General features: G+C 40.4%; 1 long non-coding RNA gene across 1 annotated transcript; it reads right to left on the bottom strand.

The window, feature by feature from the left end:
- Positions 1 to 1930: 1930 nt before the first annotated feature.
- Positions 1931 to 5618, bottom strand: LOC138390200 (uncharacterized). Its single transcript, XR_011234532.1, has 4 exons — positions 5455 to 5618; positions 4428 to 4826; positions 4052 to 4230; positions 1931 to 2595 (listed from the first exon to the last, which is right to left on the bottom strand). It is a non-coding gene; the product is annotated as an uncharacterized lncRNA (long non-coding RNA).
- Between the last annotated feature and the right edge of the window lie 225 nt (positions 5619 to 5843).

Genomic DNA, 5843 nt, shown 5'->3' with positions numbered 1-5843 from the left:
GGATAATCCAAAGACTGAAATAGGTAGGGAAAGTTAATATTGTTATTTATCTCTTTGCAGTCTAACAACTTGTCTTTAGGGAGTTGTGCTTCTCCAAATATGCTTAGGGACTTTTAAATATTGATGTCATGTGGCAATTCCCATGGCATGGATTTCGGAAGAAAAGTAATGCTTCTAACTTTCAGAAGAATATGAGAAAAAAGTATGATGCTCATCTCTGTTTTCCAACCCCATTGCTATCCTGTAAGTTCTGCTTAAGTCCCATATAACCTCATGCCTAAACAATTATATTAGTGTCCTTCCACTTTTATCTCAAAGTATACTGCAGTAGTCAACCATATTGACGTTCTAAAATATCACCCTTTCTTAGTAGATGACTTTATTTTCTATTTCAAAAAGGCTACCTATCTATATCCAGCATGAATACCCTTAACTTCCTGCCCTTCCCCTCACTTCTACAAACATACCCGCAGGCTGTAACCTTGCTCCTTTTCCCTGTTCTGGCGGGAGAGGTTTCACATCCCTATTTCCTAGCCAAGGCTAATCCAGCCACCTGTGCTCTGGATTTCACTCCCTCCCACCTCCTCCAGGACCTAGATCCATCAGCTGTCTCTTTTCTTTCCTGTGTCTTTAGCCTCTTCCTCTCCTTTAGCTCCTTCCGTTTAGCCTATAAACAAGCTCAAGTCTTTCCCAGTTTGAAAAGCAAAACAGTGTATTTCTCAGGCTGCCACCCTGAATTTCTCTTTCTACTCCTTCTTAAGCTTCTTGAAAGACTGTGCTCTGGTCGCTGTCTCTACTTTCTTCCCACCTCTACCGACTGCTGCCCTCATCTCTCTACTGAAACTCTCTAGGAATGTTGCCGGTGGCTGCTTATGTGCCAAAACCAGTAGGCAGTTTTCGTTATTTACTTGTTCAGTCTGTCTGCAGTTTTAAGACTGTTGGCCTTTGTTTTCCTCTGGCTTTCGTGGAGTCATTTCTCCTGACTGTGTAATCATTCCTTCCTATTTTTCCTTTGCCTACTCTCAACTACTGGTGCATCCCCCTGATCTGTCCTTCATGGTCCCTTCTCAGCCTACACACAGATGAAGACTCCAAACTGACAGCATGATAGCGTCATAGGCTAATGACTCTAAAATCTCTCCCTCAGCCTCAGCTTTCTTCCACTTTCTAAACTCATTTGCAGGCTGAAATGTCCACCTGGATATGTGGTGTAATTTACCATAATTCCCTTTCCCTGGAGCTGCCCCCTCACCTCTGTTTTCCATATCTTGATAAATGGCCACCACCATCTATCAAGTGCCTATGCCAGAAACATGGAGAAGAGTCTATTGTCTTTTTTTCTCTAAATTCCTAATCCAATTAGGCATGAAGTCCTGTGTATTTAACTAAAGTGTCTCTTTGAGACCATTTCTCAGTAGTGCCGTGTTAAGAATCCTATGTAGTATTCTTTGTTTACCATAAAACTCTCTGTGGTGAGCTCCAAATCTTTTATAAGAACATCTGGAAATTTAGGCCAGAAACTTTATTTTATTAAAATTAGAATCTAGCAATGAACTACCACTTCACATCCATTAGGATGGCCATCACCAAAACGATCAGAAAATAACAAGTGTTTGCAAGGACGTGGAGAAATCAGAACGCTTCTGCACTGCTAGTGGAAATGTAAAATAGTGCTGCCATTGTGAAACACAGAACGGTGGTTCCTCAAAAAATTAAACACAGAATTGTCACATGATCCAGCAATTCCACTTCTAGGTATATATACAAATGAATTGAAGGCAGGGACTAGAAAGGATTTTTGTATACCAATGTTTATAGCTGCATTATTCAAAATAGCCAAAAGGTGGAAACAACCCAAATGTCCATCAATGGATGAACGCATCAACAAACTGTGGCATAAACATACATACAATACAGTATTATTCCGCTTACAAAGGACTTGAATTCAGACACATGCTACAACATGGATGAACCCTGAATACATTATGCTAAGTGAAATAAGTCAGACCCAAAAGTACAAATATTACATAATTCCACTTATCTGAGGTACCCAGAAATAGTCAAATTCATAGAAACTGGAAGTAGAATAGTCGTTGCCAGGAGCTGGGGGGAAGGGATAACAGGAAGTTGTTTATTGGTACAGAGTTTCAACTTGCGATGATGAAAAAGTTTTGGAGATGGACGGTGGTGATATTTGTACAGCAATGTGAATGAATGCACTTAATGCCACTGAATTGTACACTTAAAATGGCAAATTTTAGGTTATATATATTTCATAACAATGAAAATTAGAATGTATTTATCAGATTTTTCAAAACTTTCGTTCTTTTGAGTTCCAGGAGAATTTACTTTGTCCTAAGTGATACAAAGAGGTGTGAACTGACTGAAGCAAGTGGTCTCTGGCCAGAATCGGAAATGTTAAACAGTACTTTGAAAGCCCTGGCTGAAAAGAAAGGAGAGTGCCATGGATGTGAGGGTGTCCGTCCCTCCAGTGACTGCAGGAATCCCTTCCTTCCTTGTCTATTTGCATCCCTGCAGAGGCTCAGCAGTCTGAGTGTGAGTTTTCCAGCTTGAACAGAACCCTTTCTGCTTCTGCTAAAGGAAATGTTAATACAGTGCACTCAATGACAAAACAGAACTATACCTAGGCAAAAAGAAAAAGTTTTAAAAGACACGCATTTGTGGAGTAATTACGAAGTAACCCAAAGCCCGAATAAAAGAGAAAAAGCAACTCAACATCAGAACAAAGCCTTTGGGAGCTCTAACAGGGAAATATGTGCATCACTGTTAAGAGCCAAAGTAAACAGAGCATGCAAACCCAAGACTGCTTATCTGTGTGGTTTCCATAGTGTCAATATACATGCAAAGTTGGTCTGACTGCACTGAGAGCCATTAAAGGTCATGGAAGTAAAAACAAAAGTCAGACTGTCTGTGTGAACCTTTGGCAAGCAAATGCCAGGTTTCCTCGACATTTGCTCAGTTCTAAAGAAGTGAGCGAGAGGTGGCGGTAATGATCTTTTCCTTTCTCTGTCTCTCTTTCTCTTTTTCTCAATTGTGAATTACAGCATTATTTTCTTTGAGCCCCAGGAAATAAGATTCAAATTTACAGTGAACGTTACCGGTGAAAGAGATGACCTGTTCCTTTTAATATATATTTATTTTCTTGCATAATTGCACCATAGTTAAAATGAAAGATTTTTTTTCCTTTTAAATTGATCTGATTTAGGGGGAAAATAGGCACTTTGTCCAAATTTTCCTCCTCCTCATCAAATCAAAATAGCTTCAGATAAATGAATACCACAATAATACTCACTGCAGCAACATAGAATCAGGATGCCAGAAATAGCACATCGTACATTTCTCTTTAGTGATGCTACAGTTTTTGAGCACAAATCAGGAAGCTGCTGAAATGTTAGGTAGACACGGGTGACAGATTACATTGGTTGAAAAAGTAGCTGCACTCGGTGGGATGAGTATGCCTGGGTATTTACAATTTTACTTAACAGCTGTGTACTGGGGATAGTTTTTTGGGGGGAGGGGGATGAGTGTGGAAAAGTGTGGAAATGAAGCTGTAAGTCAATTCTACAAGCATTTATTTAATGATTACTATTAATATATCAGGGCACTCTGCTAGGTACAGTTGTGAGTTATTTAAAGCTCACATCTGTTGAGTAATTCCCCCAAGGTCTCACTGCTAATAAATAACAGAACACAGGCCTTTGTAATTCTAAAGTCCATGTTTTTTAGCTTCTATTCTATGTTCCCTCTCAATTACATTTGTTAAAAGGGCAGGGTTCTGCATTAGATGTCCCTGTATCTGGATTTCTTCCATCACACCTGAATCGCAGTCCCTACGTCCCAGCACACTTCCGTTTCATCAGTCCTCTCCTGAGAACCAGCACAGTTAAGAGGATTTATTAGTTGATCCCAAGTTCCATGTTCCTGCTACTGTGGCTACTGTAACGACTACTGCTACGATTAACAGCACTACTTTTATTACAGTATTACTATTGTTAACAAAGATAATTGATAAAATTCATTGAGTACTTACTATATGGCTGGAGCTCTGCTGAGAATTTTGTAAGCCTTATTTCAGTTAACCCTTTCAGGTTGGTCAAAGGTGTGTGCTCTGGAGATAAGCTCTCCTGCGGTTAGGTGCTAGCCCCTTTCTTCGTTAATTGTGTGACCGTGGGCACGTTACTTAACCTTTCTTATTTTTGAGTTCTTCGTCTGTTTTAATGGAAATAATAAAAGTATCTAAGAGAGTTGTTGAGAAAATCAAATAACATAATTTAAAGAAATGGCTAATGTGTCTGATAAATATTGGCTCTAAATGATCATTGTTATTAATTCAAATACTATTGATAGTTTCATCCATCTGTAAAATCCCTGCCATGTTCGTATTGCCCAGCTATGAGAGATTTTACCTTAGCTTATTACTTTTTTATTCCAGTTCCCTGCCTAGAACTGAAACTCTATTTTGAACCCCCGTCCAGCTGTCTGGGTCCTTAGCACCTGTTTGATTCCTGGAGACTGAATCTTGTCTCCAGCTGCTGCTCAGGTGGTGGCTAGGTGCTGTAGGGCGCTCACTTTCGCTGGAGCCAGAATGCTCTCCCGCCTGATTTTTGTATCTCCATTATTGCCCTATCCCAGGCGAATTAGACAACTTTAGTTCTGGTTTTGATCAAACTCCAGTTCAACACACTCCTTTGGTAACTCCAGGTTGAAGTACTGAGTCGTTTCTCTGTCCTGTTCAATTCTTGCTGCTTGCCTTTCCCTGATAGCTGTCTTTGAAATGCGGACAGATCTTGAGGTCAAAATCTCACCTAAAATACAGCATATGTTATTTTAGCTATGGAGGATTCAAAGATGAAAATAAATAACTCTTCCTTAGAAGAATGTCTAATCTTTATAAAAATACAAAATTTCATATCAGACATAGCTTATACAGCCCCTTGGGTCCCATTGATCCCACCTGCCCTACCTCCCAGGCCTCTAGCTCCTCCTTGGAAGCTTCTGGGGTGCACTTCCTCTATGCCTCGTGTAGTCTTGCTGCATGGAGCCAACTAAGTGCTTTGTCCAAAAATACTGACCCTCTACCTTGATTGCTACTGTGCAACCAGGTAACCAGCCACATGCCCAGAGTCTCTGGCTGCGTCTGTCATGTATAGGCTCAGATGAAACACCCCTCACCACAGGGCATGCTGTTTGGCTTCCTGATTAGCCAGACGTTCCATCTAGAAGTACAGGAGAATTCACTCCATATGGGGTCAACTTGAGCCAACCAGGGGAGACAAACAGATTAATTCTCTCCCTCCCAGCCACTCCCTGGGCACTTCTCCCAGTGTGTCTGAGCAGGTAAACATAGCAAGCGATGCAGTCTCTCCATGGCTTATTATGAAGCAGTGGCTGGCACAGAAACCCTGTATTACTCCTCATCCTTCCCAGACTCACCTTCCTTCTCCAGCGATCTCACTGACCTGAGATTGTACCTTCCATACAAAGCTTAATCACTTAATCCATGCCTCAGGCTCCGTTTTCTAGGGAACTCAGGCTAAGATAAACATGAGTAGAACTATTAGGTATATTCTGATAAGCTCTCTCATGCAGTTATTAGAAGTACTTTGGGAACCTAGGGGAGGAAGAGAAGATTAATTTAGCTGGACCTTGAATAATACAAAGAATGATTAATATTTACTGACTACTTGCTAAGTGCCAGTTACTGTCCTATCAGATTTATGTATATTATGATTTCCCTCATTTTATTTATGAGTAAACAAAAGCATAGCAAAGTTATATAACTTACTCAAGGTCAAATTACTCCTTATTCAAATCCTACCATA

The sequence above is a fragment of the Eulemur rufifrons genome, chromosome 8, assembly GCF_041146395.1.
Source record: "Eulemur rufifrons isolate Redbay chromosome 8, OSU_ERuf_1, whole genome shotgun sequence".
In the NCBI taxonomy this organism is placed as follows: Eukaryota; Metazoa; Chordata; class Mammalia; order Primates; family Lemuridae; genus Eulemur; species Eulemur rufifrons.
The sequence above is the reverse complement of the archived record's forward strand: the minus strand, read 5'-3'. Positions and strand labels throughout refer to the sequence as shown.